Raw genomic sequence first — 22,131 nt, 5'->3', positions numbered from 1 at the left:
CAGTGTGTGGAAGTATGTGTGTCCGCAGCGTCTCGAAAACAAAGGAATTTTTTTTTTTATTTATTAAAATTACAATCAATTCTCGCGTTGAGAATTGAGAACAAAGGAATGTAAACTCTTCAGTCGGTTAAGAGTTGGTTAACAGTCGGGTATAGAAGAAAGTGCTGAGACGCGTGCAAGTGTGTATCGATGAATATATAAGGAATCGTCCATGAAATAAATATTTCATTATTTTAATATTAATCCTCAGTATAAATTTAGTGTTCCTATAACATTATTTCGGCTTCAAAGATCCACAATTTTCAACAAAAACATTTTTCGATAAAACCAATAGACAATGAATTATTTTACGTAGAACTTCTTATTGACTCATCCTATACATTGCATGTGTTATAACATTTTGAAATTTCGTTAGCACTGTTATGAGACTTGACTATCATCATTATATTGGAAAAATTTCAAGCAAATGTGGCATGTATATAGAAACTACAAGATATTTAGTGGATGTATGTGGTTCGCGGATATCGCAAAGGTAATTGAACGGATAATTATCCAGTATAGTAAAAAGCTTCAATATTCAGTGGGAGCATCTTTAACACATACTGTATACTTAAGATGATTATTCATGCTGTACACTAATTAAATATATTTTCTGTCTTACAATTTATCCACGTGTTTTCTCTGTTTACACATCGAATACCCTCAACATAGAAGTTACAGGATATTTATTCTAAATATATGTCGGAGACGAAAGAACACCGGAGCCTCTGGAATTTTGGATAATCCAGCAACATTGTAATCTAGAGTCTACGATAGCTATAATTAAACAATTGTAGTTATTAAATCCGATTGTAATTGTTCGAGATTAGTGATAGTGAGCTTTGGCTCGAGGCGACAGTCTGTCGCCTAACGTAGCCGCGGTCACGGGATGAACGCTTTGTCTAACAAAGGTATGGAGTAATTCTATAGCTCTCCTTAAAAGAAATATTTGTGGCGGCACGCGACAGTAAACATTCCAACCGTTTCTGTTCCGTGGCTCGCCATACGCAGACCCTATTCTTCGAGTAAGATGATTGCCAGATGTCGATGCGTCTCCGCAGTAGATGTACAGCTAGCTTGAGGACCCGTTATAAATCTTAAGATTTAGCTTACTAAAGTCCTTCAAACAAACAGTCTTTGTCCCAACTACGAGAAGATAGAGGAGACCTATTTTTCAACAAACGACGTCTCCCACTAGCAACTTTCCCTCGAGGGCGGCTAGCATCTTCTTCTAACCACCGATGTAGAGATTGACCAATTAGCAACAACGCCAATTTCCCTTACTTTCTGAACGAAGGCCATCCTCGACGAATCCGATGATCTCGTGTCCTTAGACACACCCCATTATAGTTTTCCTCTGTGGTATAATCGGGACGGAAATTCATTCTCTCTCGCGATCTCATCGACGAAAAGAGTAACCCCTTACGACCAGTGAATATTACGCGTCCAACTTAGATTTTGTGAGCACGTTCATCTATCATCCTGTTGACCGTGGATTCGTTATCGAACCCAAGACCAACGTCACTAGTATCGCAAGTGCACAACCACCGCGGTTGATTGTCGAATCGGTAGTATCCATACTCGTATTACCAGGCCGTACCTTCGTTATAACACAGCGATGGCCAATTCCAATGAAGATCTATCAAACGCCCACAACCCTATTCCTGACGCTTCTCCGACATATATATAGAATAGAAGTGTAATTATAAGTACGAATACAATTTGAGCTGGTCCAGATCCGCACGCTAGTGTAACGTCAATCCACATCAGAAACCAGGCCGCTGTCACGACCGGCTCACTTTAAAATCGGAGATAAAGATGTGGAGGCACTCAGTGGAGCGGCACTCAATATTCGAGGAGAAGGCGTGCGTGGCGGCGATCGCGGATGCCTAACAAACTCAAGGATAGTGGGGATATTGAGGGGTGACAAAAGACAAATAACCGAATCCGATCGGAAGTCGAGTTGTAAGAGTCAGTCTTAAAAAGTTACGCCTAGAGCTCGGAAGTAAAAATTGTGAATTATGTTAGAAGAAAAATAAAGTTTCTTTTTTTCTATTTTTTTTTTTTTTTGTTGTTGTTCTTTTGTGTTATTTTACGTGACACTAGCTGTGTTACCCAATAACTGAAAACCCCGAAGCCAACGTCCCCTGTCTACTGTTTATGGTCTGTCTTCGTCGCAGTCTTTTGTCTATACGCTGTCGATGGCTTCAGTGCTTGAGAAAACTAAAAAGATATAGTTTTCTTAAAAGTGATAACCACTTCAACACCTTCCCTAAAACTCTACATCCCTACAAATTTCTCAAATTTACAAATTATCTCTTAATATTTTTCTAACTCTTGTCGTAAATATCTGAAAATTAATTTGTCAATGCCTTCACAAGTACATTTGCCAGCCGCCTTTCTCTTTTCCATGCAAATTAATTTCTTACAAAAAAACAACTAGAAGACTAAACAGATCATGTAGAGTTTTTTCTTGATAACCACTTCAACACCCTCCCAAAAATCTCTACATGTCTACAAACAATTACATTTTAATATCCTTTTTATTTTTCAAACTTTTGTCTTAAATATTCAAATCTTGATTTTGGCAACGCCTTTGTACATATATTTGCCAGTTGCTCTTCGCTTGTTACATACGTTATATCAATTTCGCCTCTATTGTATAAATCTCGCAAGAAATGATATCTTACGTCAATATGCTTCTTTGATGGAATTCTGGATTCTTAATTAATTTCACGGCACTAGTATTGCTTACACATAGCATATACTTAAGGATCTCTATTTTACATTCAAGAAATATTTTCTTTAACCACATAATTTCTTTCGCTCCTGAGGCTGCACTGACATACTCAGCTTCCGTCGTAGATAGAGCTATACATTGTTGTCGCTTACATTGCCATGTGATGGCAGCATTCTCATACTTACATACAACGCCTGATGTCGACTTTCTCGTTTCTTTGTTGCCTGCATAGTTAGCATCGCTAAAGGTTTCGGGACCTGCTTTTGTATATAAGAGTCCGATGTCTGCGGTCCCTTTTATGTCGCGCAAAATTCGTCCCGAGTTGTCCGAATTTAGCTTTACCGTTAAAACCCACCTATTACCTTCTGATCTTTTGGTTTTTCTACAAGAATCCACGTCTTATTTTCATGGTGCGATTTCATTTCATCATTCATAGCCGTTTCCCATAACTTTTTCTTTTCGGAACTCATCGCTTCGTTAAAATCCACCGGTAATTTTTCCGTTACGTACGTTACTGGGCTACCATAAAAATCGTTCGTTCGATCTTACCTCTATTTCTCAATTGTCTCACATTGTCGCTAGTTCCATGAGGTTGTTTTTATGTTCACTCCCTGCACTTTCATACGTATATGCTCTATCGCTCTGCGCACACATTGCTCTATTGCTAAAATTACAAACTGACGGTATGATAACTCGCATATCTACTTTATACAAATTTCCGATAACAGAACCTCTTGCTATTATTTTCTGGTTTTGTAAAAACATACAATTGATCCCTTCCTTTAAAACACAGAAATCTATGCCCCTTCTTGCGACAGATCTAATGGAAAATAGATTTCTTTTCATACCTGGTACGTACAGAACATCGTTCATTGTAGATGTTACCCATTTGCCGTCCACAAAAGTTTCTACTTTCATTTTTCCTTTGCCGCACGCATCCATGAACGTTACCATCGCCGATCTCTATCTTCACCGTATTATCGAATTCTTCGAAGACGTTGAACCATTCCCGTCGTCCTGTCATGTGATCCGTAGCTCCTGAGTCCATTATCCAAACATCAGGGTTTGCCGTTTGTATCGCTGAGGTACTTCCTAATAGACCAATTCCGCTGTGATCCCGATTTTGGTTTCTAGGTTCCTGGTTGTCTCTACTGTTGCTTCTTTTGTTATTTTTAAAACAGTTTTTGCTGGTGTGGCCTTTCCTTTTGCATATAAAGCATCTAAAGCAATCCTTCTTTAGATGGCCAACTTTTCCACAGTTAAAGCAACTTGGTCCTTGTTTCTCGTATTCACGTTTACTTGACTGCTTCTGCTGTTCCCTTTTATAATTATTACCTTTTGTTACCAGTGCCACCGATGTTTCCTGGTCGTCTTTCTTCCATCTGATTTCTTCCGTCATCAGCCTGGTACTAAGCCTGTCTAAGGTCTTCTTTCTTTCTTCCACCGAATCCCACGCACTGTGAAAGTGGTCAAATTTGTTTGGTAACACCGATAAAATGCGTGTTATCAGCATTTTCTTGCCAATTTCACTCCCAAGGGGTTTCATCTTCCCCGCTATCAGTTCCAACTCTGATAGGTTGTAAGAGACATTTTCAGATTCCTCCCATTTAAAATCGAAGAACTGCTTCTGGACCACATTTAGATTCTCATCCGACTTCATGTCATATACTGTATTCAACTTTTTCCACATTTCATATGCTGTTGTGCAACATAAAAGAAGATCCAACGGTTTCCTTCCTACTGAAGTCACGATTAATTTTCTCGCTAACCGATCTGCCTTCAAAAATCTTTCACGAGCGATTTCTTTCTCCGCGCTGTTACCTGGATGACACAGATTCCCTTCACGCACGTTGATTATCTTCCTCCAAAAGTGTACACGTAACAAAACGCCACTGGAGCCAGTTTTCTTCGTCGCGTAACATCTCGATCTTCGCACTTGCTGATTCCATTTTAGCACTATCCCTTACTTTACTAAGCACAACACTTTAACAATTTATTCACTTCACGTTGCTGCCTTGCAATTTACAGCTCTGGGCCCATAACCTGTTAAGGTTATTCGATGTGTAAACAGAGAAAACACGTGGATAAATTGTAAGGCAGAAAATATATTTAAGTAGAAGTGTAATTATAAGTAAGAATACAATTTGAGCTGGTCCAGATCCGCACGCTAGCTATGTTACCCAATAACTGAAAACCCTGAAGCCAACGTCGCCTGTCTACTGTTTATGGTCTGTCTTCGTCCCAGACTTTTGTCTACGCGCTGTCGATGGCTTCAGTGCTCGAGAAAACTAAAAAGACCAGATGTAGAGTTTTCTTAGAAGTGGTAACCACTTCAACATTCTATATGTCGGAGAAGAGTCAGGAACAGGGTTGTGGGCGTTTGATAGACCTCCCTCGGAGTTGGCCATCGTTGTGTGATAACGAAGACGCGGCCTGATGCTGCGAATAGGGACACTACCGATTCGACAATCAACAGCGGTGATTGGGCACTTGCGATGTTAGCGACGTTGGTCCTAGGTCCGGTAACGAATCCACGGTCAACGGGAGGAGAGATAGACTGACACTGACTCGAACGTGTACTACTCGCGGATCAAGCGGTGTTGGTCCCTTCGTCGATGAGATCTCCCGAAGGAATGAATGTTCGTCCCAATGTCACCACCGAGACAACCTCTGGTAGTGTATCTAGGTACGCCAGCTCCTCCGATCGGCGTCGCTGTCGATTGGTCGATTTGGGACAAAAGCTGCCTGTCCGTTTGCAAAAATCTTAATTGCCGAAAACCCAGGTTTTGTAGCGGGTCTTCGGGCTGGCTGGGCTTGTGCTGTTTACGTGCCTCCACATCTGGTATTCATTGTCCGAAGGGACCGTTGGAATGTATTACTGTCAAGTACCTCTATGGGTGTTTCTTTTAATGAGGGTCATACTGTAACTCCGCGCCTTTGTTGGACGGAACGCCCGTCCCGTTGACCGCGGCTACGTTCGGCGATTGATGGTCGCCTTGAGCCCAAGTTTATTATCACAAATCGCAAACAAGTACAATTGGGCAGGATGACGGCAAATTGTTTAATTACGACTGTAAACTTTAATTGCAATTTTACGGATTTTCCCGAAGTTCCAGAGGGACGGCTCCGGCGTCCTTTCATCTCCGACATATATGTAATTCTCAGATTGGTTTCGAATTTTATCAAAATAATCATGATAATCGTCTTTTATTTTCTATAATATAATCTTCCGCCAAAATTTTATTTTTATCGCAAGAAAGTTTAAACATTTGGCTAAAGTATTGCCTGTGTGGTAAATTAGATACTATAGCAGATATGTCAGAATTTGGTCAAATTTGTGTGAAGTCCAAAACAATAAGAAACCAGGCCAGGAACTGAAAGACACATAATAACAACCGAGTTAGTGAAAAGTCATATTCCGGATACTTAACGCTTATATACTTAATACTTATATACTGAAGAAGATTATTCATGCTATGTATTAATTTTCTACTAAATATATGTTTGCAATAAATCTCCTGTAATTTCCATATACATTTGTATATTGATTTTCAATTTTATAGTCATGCTAATCGTGTCTCATTGCAATGCTAATGAAATTTCAAAATATTTTCTACAAGTATAACACGTGTAATGTAAAAGTTTTGGCAAGTATGCAAATACTATTGTAAGTTAATGTACACAGTCAAGAGGAAATATTTTGTGGACAGCCTACAAAATACTAATTACAACGCGAACATTAATTACTACAATCCTCGATTGGACACGTGGGGTTTAACAAACCGCAGGCAATTTCAAAGTTCATAGTATTGTTATTTCAATGGTGCGAATTTTGTACTTTCGTATAGCTGAGTTTCGTTGTGCACTCTAGCGGTTTAGTTATGAGACAGTTGAAAATTTGCTTTGGAATTACAAAGCTCCACGACAGTAGACACGCGAAGAAATAACGAAACTTGCATTGCTTTTGCTTATCCTTACCAAGAAAATATTTTTTCACGTTCTGGTTTGTGTTTACAGTATAAAAATAAAAATAGTATATTACGTTTCATTTTTAATTTAAAAAACATAACATTTCTACATAGAAGTCATTATGAACGCCCGATATAGTAATAATAATAAAATAGATTATATGTGTATTTTGTATGGGATCTCATAAACATCGCGTGATTCCAAGGCTCGTGACCAGTCAAAGGTTAATACTCAACAAATATATTTATCTCGATAAAATATTATCGATGTGTGAATCTTATCTCATTATATTTATAATATAATCTTTATATATATTATATATATAATTATTATAATATTATTTTTATTTTATAATAATATAATATTATTTATTATTATAATTATTATAATAAATAAATAAATATATATATATATAATACCGCATAAGAGGTGTACTTAATATAGCGATGACAATTCTGCTTTGAAATTGTCACGGCACAACGCGTGACCATGACACGGTTGACATATTGCGTTTTTAGACTGTTCCGCGGATAAAAAAAAACACGCTTTCCCTCGTGGAAACTCTGCTATTCGTTTGAATCGTGAAAACAAAATTACCACTGTTAAACGCAGGAACTTTTAAATAGCTCCATTTAAAGAATGGCATACAGATAAAATCTCTGATAGAAAAGGGAAAAATGGGAATTTTTGTGAGCACCGGCTTTCGAGTAGATAACGTTGAACAGCTTTGATGAAACAACGCGTAACACTCCGTTTCAGGGGTAGCTTAATTGTATTCCTTTAAAAGGGTTTTCATAAGGGAATTGTATTAAATGGTTCCAAATGGAACTGTTTTAATGGTAAGAAAGGTATCGTTGATGTTGTATTCGCTTAAACTTCGTGTTAGACCGTTTTCGATTGAAACCTTCAAAGTACAGTTTGTATTATAGAGATAAAAGATTCATGTCGTTTCTTGTTTGGTTGTAAAAGTTTTTATATTTGTCATAGTGAAATTTATTGAGGTTATTGACGTGTGATATATTTTTATGCGGATGGAATGTTCATTTAAGGTATATTGAGGAATTAGAAAATGAGAGGACGAGATATTTAACGTAGTAGTTAAGTTCTTATAATTTGAATAATGATATATTTTTGTATTTTGTCTGGTTTTTGAATGTTTCAGTTCCTTATTCTATTGAGAATGCTGACATGCGATATTTCTTGCAGAAGATAAAACTGATATAGAATCATTCGTAGAAATAGAGAATTCGAAAATGAAACAGGGTATTTAATATGTACATTTAGTATTACACAATAGTATTAACACAGTATTTTTCGTTTTATATTAGTTTATTGAATTATGCACGAACATAATAATAGAAATATAACGAAATAGATCGTACCTAATTCAATAAAATAATATAAAATAGAAATTCAGCTATTATCAACTTATGAAACGAAAGAAACTTTTCGGACAACCTAATAGTTAATCTACTTTTTGAATAGAGGTAGTTTCGTTTCCTATTTGATTTTAAAGTTTCTAAATTTCTTATCATTACATTTATCGAGGGTGTGTCGGTTCATAATATAATTGAAATATAATTTATTATTGATTGTGTTTGTAACGTTTGTAACGTGTGTAGTATTCATGTTGATTTGTACATCAAGGAAATTATTAGTACGTTTACTAATTTATCAATTCTCCACTTATACCTGATGTATATGCTATATATTTTTTACTGTTATTTTGATAAATTTATAATATTAGCCCCGAGAGCCATACCTTAGAATACAGTATAATAATTATAAGGAAGAAGAGAGAAGGGTATTATTTTTCATTTTATTATCAAACAATCAACATTAAAGAAGAATGTTCAATGAAATCCGCAATTTATAAAAATTTAGCACATATTTAAACATTAAAAGAAAATATTCAAAGATTTATAAGCAAATATGTCTAAAAAAAAATTTTTTAATAATTAAAGGGCAGATATTTGATATAAACATGTCAAATTCATAATTCATATTTAAGTGCCCAAGTTTCATGAAACAATTTCCTAACAAATATTTTAAAAATATCCCCTTATGTATATTATATTTTTATATATAATCAATTTATTAGAAAATTTACATAAAATAGGATTTATCTCTCTTTAAAGATAGAGTTATTAACTGGCTGAAATGATTTCAAGTTTGGAATAAATTTAAAACTCATTGTCATTTGAATAATTACAACTGCCATTGTGCTAACGGTAGTTAATATTATTCAAATACGGAATTATGCAAAAATTACGGTGGCCATTATTTGAACAAAAATTCATTTCGCCTGGGATGTTTATGACCTGGTGCGCGCGTTGTAACGCGTAAAAATAGAGAGCCATAACCGAAGAAAAATGATACCATTTTTCACGTGGCCACTGTGTCCCGCAATCCAGTCGAACGATCGATCATCGTGCAATGAAAAAATGCACAGAAGCTGGTACAAGCGTGTGTACACGCAGATGATGATCCCGACCGTGCATACATGACACACAGGAGTGTGTCGTATAACCTGACGAAAGGCATGAAAAAGCCTGTGAAATCCGTGGAAATGAAATTTTTCAAACGTCAACGGACCAAAATAGCGTTCGAAAAATCCATTTGAAATTGCCCGTAAAATAAACGCATTTTCCTACTCAAACTTCGATAGTGTCAAATCCTGCATATACCTCTTGTACGCCAATTCTATTAATTGTTGTATTAACGCATCTCCATGTTTGGATATTCATTTTTATGTCATTGTATCATCTATTGGATTTTATTGGAGATGAAAAGTGAATTGTGTAGGGTTGTGATTTCTTTATTTGTTGAAATTACGCTGTAACATATGAAACTGCAGATAAATCAGGAAGGTCTTTGATAGATATAGGAGCACGAACCTTTAGAAAAGTTTGTTAATTATAAGAAAAAGAAAAAATTATAAGAGAGATCCTACAATTTGAAAGGAATCTTTAAAAAAAAGAAGTATGTATAACGGTATATGATACCTAAGTATATAATAAAAACTGAGAAAAAAATAAGGATTTGTTCGATAACCTGTAAGGAGGACAGAATTAATTCTAAGATATATAAAATTGAATTATGATTTATACTTTTCGTTTATAGTAATAAGTAGATAATAATTACAAGGGTTTTAGAAGTTTTTTAATCTTTCCTTTAAAATGATACAATACATACATACAAAATTTTAATGACTTTTTTATGATTATAAGCCGGTAAGTTGGATAATTTTGCATCCAATATAAATCTAAATAAAATTTCTGATTCGTATATTCATATTTTCTCTGTGACTTCTTTATGTCTATACCATTATTTTATTGAATTGCATGCAAAGTGTCATTTTTAACAGTACATTTACTATTACGTCAGAATAATACAATAGAGGCTGTAAAATTAGAAGAAAATCTCGAAAGATGTGATGTAACAAATGTTATTAAAATTATAAGGCTACTAAGGTACAATAGTGAATAAAAATTGAATCATATTACTAATATTCTTTTCTTCTTTTGAAGGATTAGATTATACTACGTGGTACATTAAAAATGTACTCTTTCGTTTTGTTTAACATTTGGATCTAAAACCATCTGTTCATAATGGAGCGAGGATTAGTAAACATCATCGTTGCTGTTATATTCTTATTTTGATTATACTGTTATGTACATACTGTCATATGAATTTTTTTTTTTAATTCTTTTTATAGTATAATGTATAAAAATATACTTTCTATACTTTGAAGTACTATAGATACGACTTAAAAATTTTAAATTCGAGTAATAATTATAGATTGAATTAAATTGAATTCGCCGTCATTCGTCATTAAAATGATTCATTATACAAATGATATACAACGATACAAATACATGAGCCGTTTAGAAGCCATATTGATCAATTTTATAATTGAAAGAGATGAAAAAGTGATGATTACAAACACTATCTTTTAAATTTACTTTCAGATTTGTTATTACTTATGCCATCCTGTAGTAATAATTGAACTGATGGAAGCATCAATCCTGTACTTGCGTACATGAAACTGAGAAATTGATAAAAAGTAGATGGAACTGAACAGTTTCGCTTCAAATAGTCTCGTATGTGTGAAACCTATATATCAAGGTTTTAGGTATACGAAGTCACTTGCATTATACTTTTTAGTTAAGGTATACAGTCTTATCTGAAGTAGCATGATAAAATATATGTGTAGTTGGAAACTTTGATGTATAACGTAACTTTTCACATAAATAAAATACGCTTGGGACACTTGATACATCATCTCGAAGCACAGAACAAGATAGTGGGAAACGGTGAAAAAAGGAAAGTGGGGAATCGATATTGACGATCTAGGAGTGATGACACGCGATATTGAAGAATGTAAGTATCGTATGAACTGATAGTACTAATTATGGAGCTGCGGAAGCCGATATCGATGACTCTGAGGGCTAGAGTTGACGATTTCGTAGCCAAGCAAATTAATATCGATCACTTTGAAACTGGAGATTGTTAAGGAAATTAGAGGATTTGGGAATACAAATTATTGACTATATTTCCCATACAACAGTTATACATCTATATTCCTCTCTAAGAACGTCTTGCACGCACGCTGGTTGCCAACCGACTAGCCTAGATTCTTCTAACATCTGGCAACAGTCTTTTGTCTCCACTGAGTCCTTGACGCCCTCTAACCCTTACACACACACTCTCATGTACAGTGTAAATGTATCACTTCCCTAACACGCCTCCTTACATTTATACTGTACACTTAATTTTATTTACATACTTGTCGAATTAACAAAATATTTAACATTTATCGCTTTCTTTACATTTCTCTTATTTTACATTCATCCATGACCTAAACCTTTCAAATTTCTCTCTACACAGTGCCTTCGTAAAAATATCCGCAGTGTTTTCTTCTGTACTTACTTTTATTATGTTTATCTTATTTTCCTTTACGTACTCGTGAACGTAGTGGTAATGAACTTCGATGTGTTTAGAATTTTTTGTAAAAGTTCCGTATTTTGCTATACTCATTACTCCAGAGTTATCCTCATAGATTTTTACAGGGTTATCGTCTACATTTACATCGAAGATTTTCATTAGTTCTCTGATAGTCATTACTTCGCTCACCGCTTCCGATAGAGCTACATACTCTGCATACGTCGAGGCTTTTGTCACACACCTTTGTTTTTTAGACTTCCATCCAATTACATTTCCATACAATCTAATTACATACCCAGAAGTCGATTTCCTATCTATATGATCTCCTGCCCAATCAGCGTCCACATAACAATCTATCGTTTCGCACTTTTCATTTCTTTTATAATGTAGCCCTAAATCTCTAGTCCGGTACAAATATTTCAATATTCGCAAGGCATATTTAAAATGTGTCTCGTTACAACAATCTTGAAATCTACTCAGATAATTCACACTATAACTTATATCGGGTCTGGTATTTACACTAATATACAGCAATGCGCCAATTAAATTCTTGTATCCAATGTCCTCTCTATTTATCTCAGCTTTTTCAATTTTTAAGTTGGTCTCCATAGGTGTACAGTACAATTTGCTGTTATGTAATTTATATTTGTTTGCTAATGATTCTATGTATTTCTTTTGGCTTAATCTCATTTCATTTTTTAAATAATCATACTCTATATTTATTCCAAGATATTCTTTTACTTCACCTAAATCTTTCATTTCAAATTTATCAGTTAATAATTTTTTTTACACTTTGTATCTTCCCTTTGTTTTTACTACAAATCAACAAATCGTCTACGTATATTAACAAATAAACAACATTTTCTCCCTCTCCATAAGTATATAGGCACAGCTCTATATTGTTCTTTTTAAAACCTAATCTCGTCACATACTTATCAAAACACTCATACCAGTCCCTCCCTAAACACTCCCTCGGACTTTCTTTTAACCCATAAAGCGCTTTCGATAATTTACAAACTCTATTCGTTCCGTCCGCATATCCCTTTGGTTGATTTACATATACCTCCGAGGTTACTTCACCATTTAAAAAGGCAGTTTCTACATCCATTTGCTCAATTATTAATCCATTTTGACAACAATATGATAGCAATATCTTAAAGGTCTGATTACTCGCCACTGGAGAATATATGTCATCGGCTACGTTTCTTTGTTGAAATCCCCTTACCACTAATCTAGCCTTATACCTGTCCTCTGATTTTTTCGTGTAAACCCATTTTACATCTAATACTTCTTTGCCTTTTACCCTTTCTACCAATTTCCAAGTTTTATTCTTATAGAGACATTCTATTTCCTTATCCATAGCCTGTTTCCAAACTTCATTATTTTCGCAACAAATCGCCTCCTCAAATGTACGAGGGATATCTACTTTACAATAATTTGCATGAATCTCGCAAATATTTTCCTTTTCTGGATACCTTACTGGAGTTTTCTTAATACGTGTAGATCTCCTAGGAGTGTTTGAGCTTTCAATACTACTATTATTTTCATCTTTCCTACCTTCTAACTCTTCCTTATCCATACCATCCAATGAATAGTTATCTTCGCTATCATTTCTATCTGCCTCTAATGAATTTTCCTCAAAACCGATACATTTAGTGTCTGTCTCTATGACCTCTACATGTCTAGCTATTGTTATTTTCCCACCTAATAAGACTCTGTATCCTACTTCACTATATCCTAATAGAATTCCCATATCTGCCTTCTTGTCCCATTTGGAAACTCTTTTTTGTTCTGGCCTTCTTACAAAAACTTTACTTCCATATAGATGTAGATTTTTAACACTTGGTTTTCTCCCGAAGAATATTTCAAAAGGTGTCTTTCTTTCTATAGTATTCGCTAATATTCGATTTTTCAAGTATGCCGCTGTACAAACTATTTCCGGCCAGTACCTTTTATGTACTTTCGCTTCCGCTAACAAGCAACGCGCCATGTCCATCACTGTTCTATTATACCTTTCCGCTGTCCCGTTTAATTCATGTACGTATGTTGGGCAATTATTTATTCTTATACCTTTATCCCTAGCAAATTTATAAATTCGATTATTTAAATATTCTTTACCATTATCGCATCTTAATATTTTTAACCTCTTGCCCGTTAAATTTTCGGCTTCATTTACGAACTGTACGAAAGAATCAAAGACCTCATCTTTTGATTTTATACAATAGATCCTAGCTATTTTACTATAATCATCGATAAATGAAATGAAATATTTTTCTCCATTGAATCCGGTGGTCTTAAAAGGACCACACACGTCCGTATGAATAATTTCCATTATTTCCCTAGCCTTAGTTCGATTATTTTTGAAAGGTAAGTTATGCATTTTGCTTTCTATACACACCCTACATTTCAAAAGTTCCTTTTCAAATTCATTCGGTATGCCAGTCACTAGCTGCTCTTTACCCAAAATCTCTAAATATTTAAAATTTACGTGTCCTAGCATCCTATGCCATCTTTCCTTTTTACTCATACCACTACGTTCGGCGCTGTTTACTAAGTGCTTCTTCCCTTTCAATATACTTTTTATTCTATATGTCCCATTTTCTTTGAACGCTACAGCTGTAAGTTTATTATCCTCGTCTATTACTTTCGCAATATTTCCTTTGGAAATAACCGTATTCTTATTGTCTGTTAGTTTACCTAAACTAATCAAATTTGCGGACATTTCTTTCGCGTAAAATACTTTCCTCATATTTATTTCATTTTGTTTTCCGAATGCTTCAAAATAACTTATAACATTCCCAACTTTTGTCGCTTTTATCGGTCTATTATCGCCTAAATATATATTTACCGGTTCTTTTAGGTCGATAGATTTATCGAAATAATTTATATTATTAATTATGTGATCGGTACAACCGCTATCTAATAGCCACACTATTTCGTTCTTACTTATTTCATTCGTCTCACTGCTGTTTGCTGCGTGCGCCGTTGCTATCCATATGCCTGCTCTTGAGTTTCCATGCTCGCCCGTGCCGGTTGTTGATTGACGATGAAAGTTTCCACGTCCTCTGCTCGTATTGCCTTTGTTCCCTCTTCCTCTGTTTCGACCACGTGTTGGCCCATGCCAATAGCCGTTACTGCTTCCCGTTTGGACGCCATTTTGACACTCTCTCGCAAAGTGTCCTAATCTTCCACATCTGAAGCATCCTTCCTTTTTTGCAGAAAAGGCGTTGGTTTGCCTTTCTCCTCGATTGGATTTATTTTTCTTCTCTGCTATCTCTATTTTATTTTTTACATACGCTACCGTTTGATCCTCTTCTTTCAATGCGTCTATTATGTCCGCTATGTAGCTGTATTCTTCGGGTAACGTATTCAGCATGTAATTCAGCTTTTCCCTCTCACTTACTTGTGCGCCCGCACTTTTTAATTCATTGATTAATTTCTCAAAATCGTTAAAGAATGATGCTGAATCACTGTAGTTCTCCAGTCTTATGTTTTCCAATCTCCTTCTGCATACGATCTGCAGTGCCGTCGACTCTTTCAAGTACATTTCATCGAACCTTTTTATTATATCATACGCCGTTTTTCCTTCCCTAACATACTCCAATTGTCTGTTCGATATTGCACTATAAATTATATTAATCGCCTTCAAATCCTTTTTGTCCCAGTCTTCATCGTCTCTTTCGTTCTTCATTCTAGTTGTAACAACCTCGCATTCCTTATATTTGAGAAACATCGTGATTCTTTGCTTCCACATTCCATAATCCTCACCATCGAATATAGGTATCATGATTTCCGATCTCTCCATTTTAATTGATTCTTCTTTTTTTCTTTTCTTACTCAAGCGTTCCTACGTGCTCGAAGTATATTTTTTTTCTGAAAGTTTTTTTTTCTTTACTGAAAACTCACTCGCAAGATCGTAATCACGCACTAAATATCTTGCAAAACTAGTAACCACGCTCTGCTACCATGTTAAGGAAATTAGAGGATTTGGGAATACAAATTATTGACTATATTTCCCATACAACAGTTATACATCTATATTCCTCTCTAAGAACGTCTTGCACGCACGCTGGTTGCCAACCGACTAGCCTAGATTCTTCTAACATCTGGCAACAGTCTTTTGTCTCCACTGAGTCCTTGACGCCCTCTAACCCTTACACACACACTCTCATGTACAGTGTAAATGTATCACTTCCCTAACAGAGATTTTTTTAATTGATAGACGTTAGTGATTCTAAAAGCTAACATTTGTGAAAATTATTGTTAATAATTCTTTTTAATATAACTGTGTAGTTGATATAGTACTAATTTTTTGAGATTAGTATATTCTTATGAAATTAGCTGAAATTTACTGTATGATCAACAAGGTGGATTTCAATATGATATAATTGAACATAATTGAGATGTAATTGTTTTAAAAATAACTAATAATAAGTTAACGTTTTGTGAAATCATGCCACTTTTGTTTGAAACATTTTTTACGAGTTATTACGAGTTATTTTATTTTATTACAGAAGTTTTATGAGAAGAATATATAGCTCAAAGAAGACGACATAAGATGTAAAGATATTACCATTTAATATAATGATAACTATATAATGAAAATAAAATGTTAAGTTTTATCTATTGCACAGAAACCTTTATCGATATACGAGAACAGTATCCAAGCCACATTTAGTTTTATATCGTAATTTTAGATATGTGTATAGTAAGCAAAAGATTTCTATAATTCATTGCCACATCAACTACCTTTTCTTTTTTTCTTTAATAATCAGAAGTTCTCGGTAATTTCCTTTGACATTACTCATTTTTAGTAGTATCATTATAAATATCATAAATGTTAAAGATAATTATTATATTTGTCTATAAATTATATGTTTACTTATAAGTTACGTTAGAAATTATACTGTGTAAATTCGACCAATCGCGGGGAGACGTAGTCGCTAGGAGAGACGTCAACGAGGGTCGTAAATCCCCGTTACGATTATAACAATCGACACCACGAATTGATCGATCCCCTGATTTCCGTTGAGATAATAGGGGTGATTGAGGTTGTATAACACTGTGATTCACAGAATTATAAATTATATATTTCCAACACTTAGATTACACTGATGAGCATAGATAGATAGATAATCACTTATCGCACGAAGATAAGATACATATGTACGTTAGAGCAGGGCTCTTATAATTAGATTTAGTGTATTAGTGGACGTAGCACTATAAGATATTTAGGAGAGGAAATGTATGCTCGACAATACCGAGACCGACTCTCGCGTTATGCTTAGACTGCCCGATGGGCATTAGCGGTAGACTTAGTAGTTGACTTTTCCAACGATGTAGAAGAAGTGAAGTTGAGTGACGATGCTGTGTCGGAGGAAAGCTAAGGATGGGTGTGTCTAGCGCACGGGATCATCGGATTTGTTGGTACCGATGTTAGTTAAGAGAGTGAGGGAAATAGGCTTCGCTGTTAATTGGTTAAACGAAGGGTCTTAACCGCCCTCGAGAGAAAGTGGTTAATGGGAGGAAAGTTGCAGCGTACGTGAGAAAAACTAACTTTCCCTTGTCCCGCCGTGGTAGACAATAGTCTTTAGAAATTCTTCGGACACAGATGTTTGTTTGGTTTGAAGGACCTTAGCAGGCAAGTGACTCGGGTTTATGACGGGTGCTTAAGGCTATTGAGGGTACGCCGTACGGAAGAGCGGACATCTGGTGTCCGTCTGGCCCGCGGTGTGTGACCTGGGCCAGGCAGAGAGTCGCCCGGCGTAACATACTGTATCTATTAATTGGTTACAAACCATACATAGGAATTTTTAAAGCTTTATTTTGGTGGAAATGGAAATAGGATATGAAATTGGAAATTTGATATGATTATTATTAGTGATCAAAGTAGTTACGAAAGACAATTATTATTTCACAATAATAACCGTACTACTGACTTTACAAGTGGCCTAAGTCACAAATATATATGTTTCTATACAAAGATGAGCTATTTTTTAAAGATATAGAAGATTTAAGTATTCTATAAAATTAATTGTAAAAAAATATTCAAGATTTATTTTTCGCTATTACTCTTTGGCGGATGATTAAGTCACATACATTCAACGTAATGGATGATGATTTAGTAAACCCGAAGACTTACATACATAAAGCAAGTAACTCTGAAGTTAAAAAAGGTCACAGACAATAACTGTTCCAACACTTTGTATCATGGAATAGGTCTCTGACGTCCAAACATCGCTTGGAACATATTTCCCCAATCATGTAAATCAATATTTATGATTTCATTTTTGGGTCAAATGTTCGATGAGTTTCGAAATTATGCGAGTAGAGTAATTATGGTCTGATTAATTATACCTGTACACATTGTGATAGGCAATTCCCAGAAGCTATGATTTATTGGAAGATATTATTAGGTTGTTTCTGCAATGTGTAAAAGCTTTATTAATTCATCTTTTCGTAATTGCATTTCAATTTATTTAATCATGTAATATTTTTCAAATAAAATTAGAAGAATTTCCATTAGGAAATGAACAATTTATTTTTTGAAAATATATTTATATAAATGACAAATATTATTTATTTAGGTAAATAGATTGTAATCATTTTTAAATAAGTAATTGAGTTCTTAATTGTATCGCAACATACTATCTAGTTCATAATATTGCTTATTAAATAAATATGTCGGAGATAAGAGGACACCGATGCCTTCCCTCTGAAACCTCGGGTAAATCCATAGAAACATTGTAATTAAAATCCACAGTTGTAATTAAACGATTTACCGTCACTCTACCCAATTGTATTCGTTTGAGACTTGTGACAATGAGCTTGGGCTCAAGGCGACAATTAGTCGCCGAACGTGGCCGCGGTCAACGGGACGAACTCTCCATCTAACAAAGGCATTGAGTAACCCTATAGCTCTCCTTAAAAGAAAGATTTGTAGCGACACGTGACAGGAAACATTCCAACGGTTTCTGTCCCGTAGCTCGCCACACGTAGATCCTATTCTCCGGGCAGGATGTTTACCAGATGCCGACGCGTCTCCACAGCACGTGATCGGCTAGCCCGAGGACCGTCATAAACACTAATATCTAGTTACCTAAAATCCTTCAACAGATACACAGTCTTTGTCCCAGTTACGGGAAGACAGGAGAGACCTATTTTCCACGAAGGACGTCTCCCACTAGCAACCCTCCCTCAAGGGCAGCTAGCATCCTTTTCTAACTACCGATATGGAGATTGGCCAATTAGCAGCAACGTCAATTTCCCTTACTTTCCGAACGTAGGATGTCCCGGACGAATCCGATGATCTCGTGTCCTTAGACACACCCCGTCATAGTTTTCCTCGGGGGTATCACCGGGACGGAAAGTCATTCTCTCTTGCGGTCTCATCGACAAAAAAGAGATTAACGCCAGCGACTATTAACACAGAATCCGACTTAGATCTTTGCGAGTGCGTACGGCTACCGTCCCGTTGTCCGCGGGTTCGTTATTGAACCTAGGATCATTGTCATTAGTTTCTCGAGTATCTAATTACCACGGTTACTTGTCCGGTTCTATGGTAATCGTATTTGCACTAGCCAATGTCTTCTCTATTGCATAACGACGACGTGTAATCTAAACGAAGATTCGCTTTACGCCCCTAACCCTAATTCTAATGTAAACCCGACAAATATATAAACTGGAAGAAATATAAACTTTAAAATCCAATTCATCGTTGTTGGTATAATTAATTCTATGATGTTATATTAATATATATATATATAAACACTAACAAATAATATGAATACATACAATATATATATATATTATTTATATATATTATATATATATTGTATATATTATATATATATATATTTATATATATATATTATTTATATATATATATATATATATATGTCGGATTTGCACTGGGAGTAGGGTTGTGGGCGTCAAATGAATCTTCTTGAGAATTGGCCATTGGTACGGTATACACAGGTGTAGTTTATTACAATGATAGAATTATTACAGTCTTGACAATTGATCACGGCGGTTCGGCACTCGCGACACTAGTGACGATGGTCTCAGGCTCAATAACGAATCCGCGGCCAACGGGATGACAAAAGAACGTACTCACAAAGTCTAAGTCTGGTTAAAACGTGAAATAACCACTGATCGCGAAGTTGTTACTCTTTAATCGGTGAGATCGCGAGCGAGAATGACTTTCCCATCCCGATGATGCCACAGAGGAAAACTATATTGGGGTGTGTGTAAGGACACGAGATCATCGGATTCGTCGAGAAAAGCCTTCGTTCAGAAAGTAAGGGAAATTGGCGTTGCTGCTAATTGGTCAATCTCCATACCGGTGGTTAGAAAAAGATGCTGGCCGCCCTCGAGGGAAAGTTGCCAGTGGGAGACGCCGCTCGTTGAAAAATAGGTCTCCTCTATAGTTGGGACAAAGACTGTTTGTCTGTTTGAAGGACTTTAGTTGGCTAAATCTTAAGATTTATAACGGGCCCTCGAGCTAGCCGAACATGTACTGCGGAGACGCATCGACATCTGGCAATCATCTTACACGAAGAATAGGGTCTGCGTGTGGCGAGCCACGGGACAGAAACGGTTGGAATGTTTACTGTCGCATGTCGCCAGGAATATTTCTTTTAAGGAGAGCTATAGAATTACTCCATACCTTCGTTAGACAAAGCGTTCATCCCTTGGCCGCGGCTACGTTGGGCGACAGACTGTCGCCTCGAGCCAGAGATCACTATCACCAATCTCGAATAATTACAATCGGATTGAATAGCTACAATTGTTTAATTACTGCTATAGTAGACTCTAGGTTACAATGTTGCGGGGTTATCCGAAGTTCCAAAGGCTCCGGTGTTCTTTCATCTCCGACATATATATATATAAATATATATATATGTCGGATCAGGATTCGAATTTTGGGCGCGCGACGACTCTTCATGTGGACTAGCCATCGTTTCACAAAGCCGAGATTTTATTTACACGTATATACAGGTCTATCACTAAGCTTAACAAATAATAAGTACAACTAATAATAAGTCTAACAAACACTAAGCCTAATGAATAATACGATCTACGAATAATTAAATTAAATAATACTATTAGCAATGTTTGAGTTCAAACGAATCCACGGTCACCGGGATAACTCCTTACTAAGCGAAACTAACTTAGACGCAAATGCGATCCTCGAAAACGCTCGATGTATCACTCTCCAAGGCAATCGCAAGAATGCCAGCCTCGTGGAGATTTTTCTCCCTGTACGATTGCATTTTGTTTTCTATCCCCGTTTGGAAGCATCGAGAAGGTTCCAAACGCCGTTGCTAGGCACACTCGTTGGAAGCATCGAGAGAGTTCCAAACGCCGTTGCTAGGCAGTTTCTGCCTGGAGTTTTGGTTACTAAATACAATGTATGTCCCATTGCATCGGCACCTCCGAGGCAACATCACACGTGGCTCGGCCCGCTCTCGAGGCCGCATGCCGCCACAACCACACTTCTCGGAAAACACATACAACCACTCCAGACCTCCGTTAGATAAAACATCCATCCCGTGACCGTGGCTACGTTCAGCGACCGATTGTCACCTCGAACCCAATCTCGCTTATTACAAATCTTAAACAATTACAACTATAATAAAATCTAGGCCAAGGTACTAGAGGATGTTCCCAAAATTTCCAAGGAAGGGCTTCGGCTTTCCTTTCATCTCCGACATATATATATATATATATATATATATATATATATATATTATTTATTTGTTGAAATTACAATCAATTCTCGCGTTGAGAATTTTCAGTAATTTTTCTGGCGTGGCGCAGTGACATGGCTGTTTATTTACAATAAGTTAATACTTATTATAGATAGGTATAATTTATAAGTATTATAAGTAAGTGCATATGCTTAATTTGGATAACTAAATGAATCTAGCGTTTAGGTCTAGCGGGTAGTGCCTCTTCAGCCTGCGAATCTGGTCCGTCGTATCAAGTAGTCCAGTGATTAGGGGGTTTCGGTGTTTGTTGACTCTTTTGCTATATCTGTCGCTATATTTTGCTATTTCCTCTTTGACTGTGGGTATCTTGAGGTCGCGATGGATTGTTTCGTTGGTAACATATCAAGGTGCGTCTATTAAGGGTCTTAGCGTTTTCGATTGGAAGCGTTGAAGTATTTCAATGTTGGAGTTACTTGCTGTTCCCCATAGTTGGATTCCGTAGGTCCAGACAGGTTCTGTTACGGTCTTGTAGAGGGTAATTTTATTCTGTATGTTTAGTTTGGAGCGTCGGCCCGTGAGCCAATAGAATTTTTTTAGTTTGTCCTTTAGTTGCTTGGTTTTATCTGAGATGTGTCTTTTCCACGTTAGTCTCCTGTCCAGGGTCATGCCCAGGTATCGGACTGAGTCCCTGCTAGGAACTGTTGCATTGTTGATGGTGACCTG

General features: G+C 36.1%; 1 protein-coding gene across 3 annotated transcripts in view; it reads left to right on the top strand.

Annotated features, from left to right (window-relative positions):
* Positions 1-22,131, top strand: part of LOC117160626 (uncharacterized) — a 166,581-nt gene that overhangs the window by 124,004 nt on the left and 20,446 nt on the right. The window lies entirely within an intron of this gene.

Source organism: Bombus vancouverensis, chromosome 1 (assembly GCF_051014615.1).
Source record: "Bombus vancouverensis nearcticus chromosome 1, iyBomVanc1_principal, whole genome shotgun sequence".
Taxonomy (NCBI): Eukaryota; Metazoa; Arthropoda; class Insecta; order Hymenoptera; family Apidae; genus Bombus; species Bombus vancouverensis.
The sequence above is the reverse complement of the archived record's forward strand: the minus strand, read 5'-3'. Positions and strand labels throughout refer to the sequence as shown.